The sequence below is a fragment of the Coregonus lavaretus genome (assembly GCF_964263955.1).
Source record: "Coregonus lavaretus genome assembly, chromosome: 39".
In the NCBI taxonomy this organism is placed as follows: domain Eukaryota; kingdom Metazoa; phylum Chordata; class Actinopteri; order Salmoniformes; family Salmonidae; genus Coregonus; species Coregonus lavaretus.
Genome location: NC_140026.1, coordinates 683,136 through 695,263, shown reverse-complemented (window position 1 = coordinate 695,263; position 12,128 = coordinate 683,136).

Sequence of the window (12,128 nt, the reverse complement as noted above, 5' to 3'; positions counted from 1 at the left end):
CTCATTCAAGGGGTTTTCTTTATTTTTACTATTTTCTACATTGTAGAATAATAGTGAAGACATAAAAACAATGAAATAACACATATGGAATCATGTAGTAACCAAAAAAGTGTTAAACAAATCAAAATATATTTTTATATTTGAGATTCTTCAAATAGCCACCCTTTGCCTTGATGACAGCTTTGCACACTCTTGGCACTCTCTCAACCAGCTTCACCTGGAATGCTTTTCCAACAGTCTTGAAGGAGTTCCCACATATGCTGAGCACTTGTTGGCTGCTTTTCCTTCACTCTGTGGTCCAACTCATCCCAAACCATCTCAATTGGGTTGAGGTCGAGTGATTGTGGAGGCCAGGTCATCTGATGCAGCACTCCATCACTCTCCTTCTTGGTAAAATAGCCCTTACACAGCCTGGAGGTGTGTTGGGTCATTGTCCTGTTGAAAAACCTGGAGGTGTGTTAGGTCATTGTCCTGTTAAAAAACAAATGATAGTTCCACTAAGCCCAAACCAGATGGGATGGTGTATCGCTGCAGAATGCTGGTTAAGTGTGCCTTGAATTCTAAATAAATCACAGACAGTGTCACCAGCAAAGCACCCCCACACCATAACACCTCCTCCTCCATGCTTTACGGTGGGAAATACACATGTGGAGATCATCCGTTCACCTACACCGCGTCTCAAAAAAACACGTCGGTTGGAACCAAACATTTCTAATTTGGACTCCAGACCAAAGGACACATTTCCACCAGTCTAATGTCCATTGCTCGTGTTTCTTGGCCCAAGCAGGTCTCTTCTTCTTATTGGTTACATTTAGTAGTGGTTTCTTTGCAGGAATTGGACCATGAAGGCCTGATTCACACAGTCCCCTCTGAACAGTTGATGTTGAGATGTGTCTGTGACTTGAACTCTGTGAAGCATTTATTTGGGCTGCAATTTCTGATGCTGGTAACTCTAATGAACTTATCCTCTGCAGCAGAGGTAACTCTGGGTCTTCCATTCCTGTGGCGGTCCTCATGAGAGCCAGTTTCATCATAGCGCTTGATGGTTTATGCGACTGCACTTGAAGAAACATTCAAAATTCTTGAAATGTTCCGTATTGACTGACCTTCATGTCTTAAAGTAATGATGGACTGTCGTTTCTCTTGGCTTATTTGAGCTGTTCTTGCCATAATATGGACTTGATCTTTTACCAAATAGGGCTACAGTGGCTTGCGAAAGTATTCATCCCCCTTGACATTTTTCCTATTTGTTGCCTTACAACCTGGAATTAAAATTGATTTTTTGGGGGTTTGTATCATTTGATTTACACAACATGCCTACCACTTTGAAGATGCAAAATATTTTTTATCGTGAAACAAACAAGAAATAAGACAAAAAAAACAGAAAACTTGAGCGTGCATAACTATTCACCCCAAAGTCAATACTTTGTAGAGTCACCTTTTGCAGCAATTACAGCTGCAAGTCTCTTGGGGTATGTCTCTATAAGCTTGGCACATCTAGCCACTGGGATTTTTGCCCATTCTTCAAGGCAAAACTGCTCCTTCAAGTTGGATGGGTTCCGCTGGTGTACGGCAATCTTTAAGTCATACCACAGATTCTCAATTGAATTGAGGTCTGGGCTTTGACTAGGCCATTCCAAGACATTTAAATGTTCCACTTGAGTGTTGCTTTAGCAGTATGCTTAGGGTCATTGTCCTGCTGGAAGGTGAACCTCCGTCCCAGTCTCAAATCTCTGGAAGACTGAAACAGGTTTCCCTCAATAATTTCCCTGTATTTAGCGCCATCCATCATTCCTTCAATTCTGACCAGTTTCCCAGTCCCTGCCGATGAAAAGCATCCCCACAGCATGATGCTGCCACCACCATGCGTCACTGTGGAGATGGTGTTCTCGGGGTGATGAGAGGTGTTGGGTTTGCGCCAGACATAGCATTTTCCTTGATGGCCAAAAAGCACAATATTAGTCTCATCTGACCAGAGTACCTTCTTCCATATGTTTGGGGAGTCTCCCACATGCCTTTTGGCGAACACCAAACGTGTTAGGTAATTTTTTTCTTTAAGCAATGGCTTTTTTCTGGCCACTCTTTCGTAAAGCCCAGCTCTGTGGAGTGTACGGCTTAAAGTAGTCCTATGAATAGATACTCCAATCTCCGCTGTGGAGGTTTGCAGCTCCTTCAGGGATATATTTGGTCTCTTTCTTGCCGCTCTGATTAATGCCCTCCTTGCCTGGTCCATGAGTTTTGGTGGGCGGCCCTCTCTTGGCAGGTTTGTTGTGGTGCCATATTCTTTAAATTTTTTAATAATGGATTTAATGGTGCTCCGTGGGATGTTCAAAGTTTCGGATATTTTTTTATAACCCAACCCTGATCTGTACTTCTCCACAACTTTGTCCCTGACCTGTTTGGAGAGCTTCTTGGTCTTCATGGTGCCGCTTGCTTGGTGGTGCCCCTTGCTTAGTGGTGTTGAATACAACATCTCATCTGCCAGGACCCACATGCTCACCCCTCCATCCCTAGGGTCTGCATTATTGTCTACCACTTGGCCTTACATTTGTTTTTCTCTGTCTCCCATGCTATTCCAATATTTCAATAATAAATCATTAGATTGTTCCATTGTATTGTATTGATTAATTTCCAGGTTTTTAGTATACATTTTTCCAAGATGAGAAGAGAATCGTCCAGGCCAATGGGTATCTCACTGCACCCCCATATGCCATGTCTTGAAATATGCAGACAGACAGATTAAAAGTATGTTTCCATGGTAATACTTCTGACAGACAACTTTCTAACTCCGCCCATAACTTTTAGACTTCATAACATTAACCAGAAACCGGATTATTGAGTCATTGTTAGTTTTACACTTAGGACATGACTCTGCCGTTGTGCTGTAGAATATGGGAATTTTGTCTCTTGTATAATACATTGTTGGTCACATTACAAAAAAAGGTAGGGGCGTGGATCAGAAAACCAGTCAGTTGCTGGATATTGGCGGGAACTGGAACACGTTGTCGTACACGCCGATCCAGAGCATCCCAAACATGCTCAATGGGTGACATGTCTGGTGGGTATGCAGGCCATGGAAGAACTGGGACATTTTCAGCTTCCAGGAGTTGTGTATAGATCCTTGCGACATGGGGCATTATCATGCTGGTCTGAGGTTTGTGAGGCAGGTTGGAAGTACTGCCAAATTCTCTAAAGCAATGTTGGAGGCAGCTTTTGGTAGAGCTCTGGTGGACATTCCTGCAGTCAGCATGCCAATTGTACACTCCTTCAAAACGTGAGACATCTGTGGCATTGTGTTGTGTGACAAAACGACATAATTTAGAGTGGCCTTTTATTGTCCCCAGCACAAGGTGCACCTGTGTAATGATCAACTAAGTATGGAACATTTCTGGGATCTTTTATTTCAGCTCATGAAACATGGGACCAACACTTTACATGTTGCGTTGAGATTTGTGTTCAGTGCACAGTATATGTCACAAGTAAAAGCCCTGGGTGGCGAGTTGATACAATTCCAAGTCTGGAAGATTAAAGCTAAAAGATTTAGGAACATGTAAAACTTCCCTTTTTATTTAAGAGAATCGTCCAGCCCATTGGGTATCTCAGTACTGACAGCCAACTTTCTAGCTCCGCCCACAACTTCCTGACTGTATAGCCTTCCCAGATGGGTTATTGAGTCATTATTAGTTTTACACTTAAGACATGACTCTGTGGATTTTGTCTCTTGTATAATACATTCTATATATTAGTTTATACTGGATTAAACGTACATTTTCGTTAACTGTAATTTAGTTAGTTATGCTTTAACATTTCCTACATCTTGTGCCAACACTTCTTTTTAAGTCTTAGTTCCAACATTTGTTTCTAAGAGAGATTGCCAGTTGGATCGGCTCTCTGCATCTTCCCCTGTCACATGAACATCCATTTCCGACTCAAATAAGATTCATACATTTTTGAATCCAGTAAATTGTTGAGTGCATTTTTTTTTTGAAAATAGAAATGTTGTCAATTCTTGAAGAGCTTTTCTTACTTTGAGAAGAAAAATGAATAGTATTTTGTAGTTGGGATCTCCAGGTGTCCTGTAAATAATTTGTAGAGATTAAAATGTTCAGTCTCTTTGTAGTCTCCCTAAATATTATATTAACCTGATCGTCAATCTGATCAAATGTGTGATTTAGGTCATCTGCTAAAATAATAGTTCCTGTCTGGATTTGATCATAGCTTGAATTCTATCTAACAACACTAGATTTGCCTCTGATACACAATGAAATCAATGTGTATTTTTCACCATGAAAGGTACAATTCAACATTAGAAAATGTCCTTCTTGGTCCGTGTGCTATAAGGGAAACAGGTGTATTCTTATTTATCAGGATGCCTGCACCTCTGCTGTTACTACACTAGGTGGCAGCACAGGACTCTCCAACCCAGCTCTTCTTTAAATATTACATTTCTCCTTTTTTCAAATGTAACTCTTGCAGGAAAACCATATCTGCTGACAAACTCTTTAAGGTTTTGAGATCCATATGCTTCTTTCCCCATCATAGAGCCTGTGGACATTCCATGTGATAAGTTGGATTTTGATGGTCTTTACTTTAAGTTAACCTTATCTGTTCCGTCTATCATTGGAGAACCATGTAAAACATTTTAGCAGACATTACATATGAAGACGGTGGGCATCCCATAGAATGGGAGGATCATAGTATTAATACATAGTTATTGTATATATGACATACAGTATATAGAGTGTGAGAGCATGTCTGGATGATGTCATTCTACATACACTGGAGAAAGACTGCCACTTAAATACTGTGGTCAGTTTGTATTACCTTATAATATAGTGGCTGGTGGTCTACTTGGGGAGAGAAGGTCTGAAGTGAGATGAGTGGAGGCCCCATACACACCTCAGATGCCCTCCCAGCCACCCCTCCCAGCCACCCCTCCCAGCCACCCCTCCCAGCCACCCCTCCCAGCCACCCCGTCTCAACCCCCCAGATAGAGTCCCTCTCCACTCCTCAGATGCCCTCCCAGCCACCCCTCCCAGCCACCCCTCCCAGCCACCCCTCCCAGCCACCCCTCCCAGCCACCCCTCCCAGCCACCCCGTCTCAACCCCCCAGATAGAGTCCCCCTCCACACCTCAGATGCCCTCCCAGCCACCCCCCCCAGCCACCCCTCCCAGCCACCCCTCCCAGCCACCCCTCCCAGCCACCCCCCCCAGCCACCCCTCCCAGCCACCCCTCCCAGCCACCCCTCCCAGCCACCCCCCCCAGCCACCCCTCCCAGCCACCCCTCCCAGCCACCCCGTCTCAACCCCCCAGATAGAGTCCCCCTCCACACCTCAGATGCCCTCCCAGCCACCCCTCCCAGCCACCCCTCCCAGCCACCCCCCCCAGCCACCCCGTCTCAACCCCCCAGATAGAGTCCCTCTCCACACCTCAGATGCCCTCCCAGCCACCCCTCCCAGCCACCCCTCCCAGCCACCCCGTCTCAACCCCCCAGATAGAGTCCCTCTCCACTCCCACCAATAACCACCATTGGATCCTCTCCTAATCTGTCCAGAACTCTTATTCATTTTACAGCAGGTTTGCAAGTCACAAAAGTAAAACAAATGACATTATTGTATAGTTAAATCCTTTCTTCTCTCTTTCCTAAGCCAAACCCCTCCCCCTCACAGTTTGCTCCTCCCCCATTACCCAAACTTGTCCCAACCTCCCATCTCCAAGATGTTCAAACGTTCATAGATGACCAGCAGGGTCAAATAATAATCACAGCCAGGTGCGGTAGAGAGAGAGAGTTGAAAACATCAGGTCCAGGACAAGGTAGCACATCCGGGGAACAGGTCAGGGTTCCATAGCCGCAGGCAGAAGAGTTGAAACTGGAGCAGCAGCATGACCAGGTGGACTGGGGACAGCCAGGAGTCATCAGGCCAGGTAGTCCTGAGGCATGGTCCTAGGGCTCAGGTCCTCCGGGAGGGGAGGGAGGGAGGGAGGGAGGGAGGGAGAATTACAGGGATCATACTTAAATTCCCACAGGACACCAGATAAGACAGGAGAATAACACCAGATATAACAGACTGACACTAGCCCCCCGGCACATAGACTACTGCAGCATGAGACAGCCTCCAGTATCTATGCTGCAATAGACTACAGTGCATTGGGAAAGTATTACGTTACAGCCTTATTCTAAAATGGATTTAAAAAATAAATAATCCTCATCAATCTACACACAAAACCCGGTAATGACAAAGCAAAAACAAGTTCTGAAATTTTAGCAAATTTATTCAAAGTACAAAGCTGAAATGCCTTATTTACATAAGTATTCAGACCCTTTGCTATGAGACTCGAAATTGAGCTCAGATGCATCCTGTTTCCATTGATCATCCTTGAGATGTTTCTACAACTTGATTGGAGTCCACCTGTGGTAAATTCAATTGATTGGACATGATTTGGAAAGGCACACACCTGTCTATATAAGGTCCCACAGTTGACAGTCAGAACAAAAACCAAGGCATGAGGTCGAAGGAATTGTCCGTAGAGCTCCGAGACAGGATTGTGTCGAGACACAGATCTGGGTATCAAAACATTTCTGCAGCATTGAAGGTCCCCAATAACACAGTGGCCTCCATCATTCTTAAATGGAAAAGTTTGGAACCACCAAGACTCTTCCTAGAGCTGGCCGCCCGGCCAAACTGAGCAATCGGGGGAGAAGGGCCTTGGGAGTCAGGGAGGTGACCAAGAGCCCGATGGTCACTCTGACAGAGCTCCAGAGTTCTTCTGTTGAGATGGGAGAACCTTCCAGAAGGACAACCATCTCTGCAGCACCCCACCAATCAGGCCTTTATGGTAGAGTGGCCAGACGGAAGCCACTCCTCAGTAAAAGGCACATGACAGTCCGCTTGGAGTTTGCCAAAAGGCAGCTAAAGACTCTCAGACCATGAGAAACAAGATTCTCTGGTCTGATGAAACCAAGATTGAACTCTTTGGCCTGAATGCCAAGCGTCACGTCTGGAGGAAACCTGGTACCATTTCTACAGTGAAGCATGGTGGTGGCAGCATCATGCTGTGGGGATGTTTTTCAGCGGCAGGGACTGGGAGACTAGTCAGGATCGAGGGAAAGATGAACGGAGCAAAGTACAGAGAGATCCTTGATGAAAACCTGCTCCAGAGCGCTCAGGACCTCAGACTGGGGCGAAGGTTCACCTTCCAACAGGACAACGACCCTAAGCACACAGCCAAGACAACGCAGGAGTGGCTTTGGGAAAAGTCTCTGAAAGTCCTTGAGTGGCCCAGCCAGAGCCCGGACTTGAACCCGATCGAACATCTCTGGAGAGACCTGAAAATAGCTGTGCAGCAACGCTCCCCATCCAACCTGACAGAGCTTGAGAGGATCTGCAGAGAAGAATGGAAGAAACTCCCCAAATACAGGTGTGCCAAGCTTGTAGCGTCATATTCAAGAAGATTTGAGTCTGTAATTGCTGCCAAAGGTGCTTCAACAACAGTTTTAAAACCAGTGTTTTGCTTTGTCATTATGGGGTATTGTGTGTAGATTTGTCAGGAAAAAATAACAATGCAATCCACTTTAGAATAAGGCTGTAACGTAACAAAATACGGAAAAGTAAAGGGGTCTGAATTCACTGTATGTTTTCCTGGATATCCTTCAGCTGTTCATTACTCTCAGTTTGTTTGTTTTGGTGAGCATTGAGAGCATCTATGTTTTCCTGGATATCCTTCAGCTGTTCCTGTCTCCATAGCTCTATTTCACAGGCTGATGACCTGTCTCCATAGCTCTATTTCACAGGCTGATGACCTGTCTCCATAGCTCTATTTAACAGGATGATGACCTGTCTCCATAGCTCTATACCACAGGCTGATGACCTGTCTCCATAGCTCTATACCACAGGATGATGACCTGTCTCCATAGCTCTATACCACAGGATGATGACCTGTCTCCATAGCTCTATACCACAGGATGATGACCTGTCTCCATAGCTCTATACCACAGGATGATGACCTGTCTCCATAGCTCTATACCACAGGATGATGACCTGTCTCCATAGCTCTATACCACAGGATGATGACCTGTCTCCATAGCTCTTTACCACAGGATGATGACCTGTCTCCATAGCTCTATACCACAGGCTGATGACCTGTCTCCTTAGCTGATAGAAACCCAGAAGGAATATCATCCCCAATGATTCTACTAATACTTCTAACTGTACTGATGAGGAAGAGGACAGACTTCTCCATTGTCCCTGAACTGCTCGACGTGTTCAGTCTAAATGGCAGAGTCACTTTGTTCCCACAAAGTCACATTTTCAATAAGATGTTCCGCTAACATCATAACACAGACAGGTTCTTGCTCTTCAATGAGGTTCTGCCAATCATATGTTGGAAACAATTAACAAGGACATACAGTAGTTCAATACGGTGTAGATAGAATCACTGGCGTTCAACGAACAGGTTACTAAGAAGACCTGTTACCTGTAGGACAATGTCTCTATCACAGGTCACCAAGGGGATAGACAATGTCTCTATCACAGGTCACCAAGGGGATAGACAATGTCTCTATCACAGGTCACCAAGGGGACAGACAATGTCTCTATCACAGGTCACCAAGGGGACAGACAATGTCTCTATCACAGGTCACCAAGGGGATAGACAATGTCTCTATCACAGGTCACCAAGGGGATAGACAATGTCTCTATCACAGGTCACCAAGGGGATAGACAATGTCTCTATCACAGGTCACCAAGGGGATAGACAATGTCTCTATAACAGGTCACCAAGGGGATAGACAATGTCTCTATCACAGATCACCAAGGGGATAGACAATGTCTCTATCACAGGTCACCAAGGGGATAGACAATGTCTCTATCACAGGTCATCAAGGGGACAGACAATGTCTCTATCACAGGTCACCAAGGGGACAGACAATTACTCTATCACAGGTCACCAAGGGGATAGACAATGTCTCTATCACAGGTCACCAAAGGGATATACAATGTCTCTATCACAGGTCACCAAGGGGACAAACAATGTCTCTATCACAGGTCACCAAGGGGACAGACATGTCTCTATCACAGGTCACCAAGGGGATAGACAATGTCTCTATCACAGGTCACCAAGGGGATAGACAATGTCTCTATCAAAGGTCACCAAGGGGACAGACAATGTCTCTATCACAGGTCACCAAGGGGACAGACAATGTCTCTATCACAGGTCACCAAGGGGATAGACAATGTCTCTATCACAGGTCACCAAGGGGATAGACAATGTCTCTATCACAGGTCACCAAGGGGATAGACAATGTCTCTATCACAGGTCACCAAGGGGACAGACAATGTCTCTATCACAGGTCACCAAGGGGACAGACAATGTCTCTATCACAGGTCACCAAGGGGATAGACAATGTCTCTATCACAGGTCACCAAGGGGACAGACAATGTCTCTATCAAAGGTCACCAAGGGGACAGACAATGTCTCTATCACAGGTCACCAAGGGGACAGACAATGTCTCTATCACAGTTCACCAAGGGGATAGACAATGTCTCTATCACAGGTCACCAAGGGGATAGACAATGTCTCTATCACAGGTCACCAAGGGGATAGACAATGTCTCTATCACAGGTCACCAAGGGGATAGACAATGTCTCTATCACAGGTCACCAAGGGGATAGACAATGTCTCTATCACAGGTCACCAAGGGGACAGACAATGTCTCTATCACAGGTCACCAAGGGGATAGACAATGTCTCTATCACAGGTCACCAAGGGGATAGACAATGTCTCTATAACAGGTCACCAAGGGGACAGACAATGTCTCTATCACAGGTCACCAAGGGGATAGACAATGTCTCTATCACAGGTCACCAAGGGGACAGACAATGTCTCTATCACAGGTCACCAAGGGGATAGACAATGTCTCTATCACAGGTCACCAAGGGGATAGACAATGTCTCTATAACAGGTCACCAAGGGGACAGACAATGTCTCTATCACAGGTCACCAAGGGGATAGACAATGTCTCTATCACAGGTCACCAAGGGGATAGACAATGTCTCTATCACAGGTCACCAAGGGGATAGACAATGTCTCTATAACAGGTCACCAAGGGGACAGACAATGTCTCTATCACAGGTCACCAAGGGGATAGACAATGTCTCTATCACAGGTCACCAAGGGGATAGACAATGTCTCTATCACAGGTCACCAAGGGGACAGACAATGTCTCTATCACAGGTCACCAAGGGAATAGTAAGGTACGCATAATAACACTACCTACTAATGTTCAATAATGTTAAAATAGAAGAAAAAAAAAATATATATATATATATATAACAAAAAAATATTAGAAGAAATAATAAAAAATTATTTAAAAAAACATTGTAAAGTGGTTATCCAACTGGCTATAAGGTGAATGCACCTATTTGTAAGTCGCTCTGGATAAGAGCGTCTGCTAAATGACGTAAATGTAAATGTAAATGTAAAATATTACACTGGAGTCAAGTTCTCACACAATGATGTCCTAGTTTATTTAAAACAAGCCATGATTTGAGAAATCATCAATACATGGAAAATACCATTCAACTGCATATACATGATTCAATATATAATATACAGTGGGGTCTGAGATTATTGACACCCTTGATAAAGATTACCAATAATGACTGTCTAAAATACATCATTCAAATATTAAGCTATATTACATGCTCAACCAAATTTGATAATTATATTATTTTACAATTGCTCTGACAAAAATATTTTGTTGAACAAGTAATATTTATTTTCTCAAAAAGGTAGGGGTCTAAATTATTGACAGTCCTAAAGATTCTAATAAAGTAGTCAAAAGTGAACTATTTGATTCCATATTTATAGCATGCAATGACTACATCACGTTTCTGGAGCTTCAGGGGTGGCAATCATTTTGACCCCTACCTTTTGGCAAATAAAACATGACAAAAAAATATTTCTCTGAACAATTGTATTAGTTTAAAATAATATAATATACAATTTATTTTGAGCATACATTAGCTCAGTATTTTAATTATTTATTTAATATAGTCATTATTGCTAATCTTTAGCAAGGGTGTCAATAATTTCGGACCCCACTGTATATTCTAAAGGTGAACAAACACAATGGAAAATAGAATACTACAAAAGCAGAGCAAAAATAAACAGTTAATGAAGTAAGTAAAAAAACAGCCACAGAAAATTGAAATATAAACACTTCAATAAATGATATTGTTGATATATCTATGATGTACATGTACTGTACAGACCTTAGTCTATCATTCCATTCCATTCAAGACTATGCATTCCTGAGGGGGAATTAGAAAGGCATTGTTTATGGGGAACAAATATGTGACTCGTTTCAGGAAACTAGGCGTATGTCGAGGGTCACTACTTCACAGGAGAGCCATTGGAAAATTCACTTTTTTTTTTTTTTTTATCAAAAATTTGTTTCTTGCCAGAAATGTATTCTGGAACAAGTGAACTTTCATGTGCCTTAATAACAAACTTGTATGCCATCTGTAAATACAAATACAATGGTTAAATTACGAGCCTAGTTGGTTTAGCCACAGAAGGAGTTCGGATTGGTCTGCCATATAGCACGCGTCTGTCTATTTGAGCTGGTTAGTATGTCTAGGTAATCCTGTCTAACGCTGCTTTTAATTTTTTTTATCGTGTGATAGAGCTGCATAAGTGTTGCTCTCCACTTTCTGGAGGACCGAGTTTTGAAATAAGTGGAATTAGAGTTCAGCTCTCCCTGAGGACAAACAAGAACAGATAGTCATTTAGAAAACATGATGGTTAACAAAATGAAAATGAAGACTCACACAGACACACAGGCACACAAACACAGACACACAGATATTGGTCACCCCTCAGAGCCTGGTTCCTCTCTACCCAGTACAGCCAGAAGAGGACTGGCCACCCCTCAGAGCCTGGTTCCTCTCTACCCAGTACAGCCAGTAGAGGACTGGCCACCCCTCAGAGCCTGGTTCCTCTCTACCCAGTACAGCCAGAAGAGGACTGGTCACCCCTCAGAGCCTGGTTCCTCTCTACCCAGTACAGCCAGAAGAGGACTGGCCACCCCTCAGAGCCTGGTTCCTCTCTACCCAGTACAGCCAGT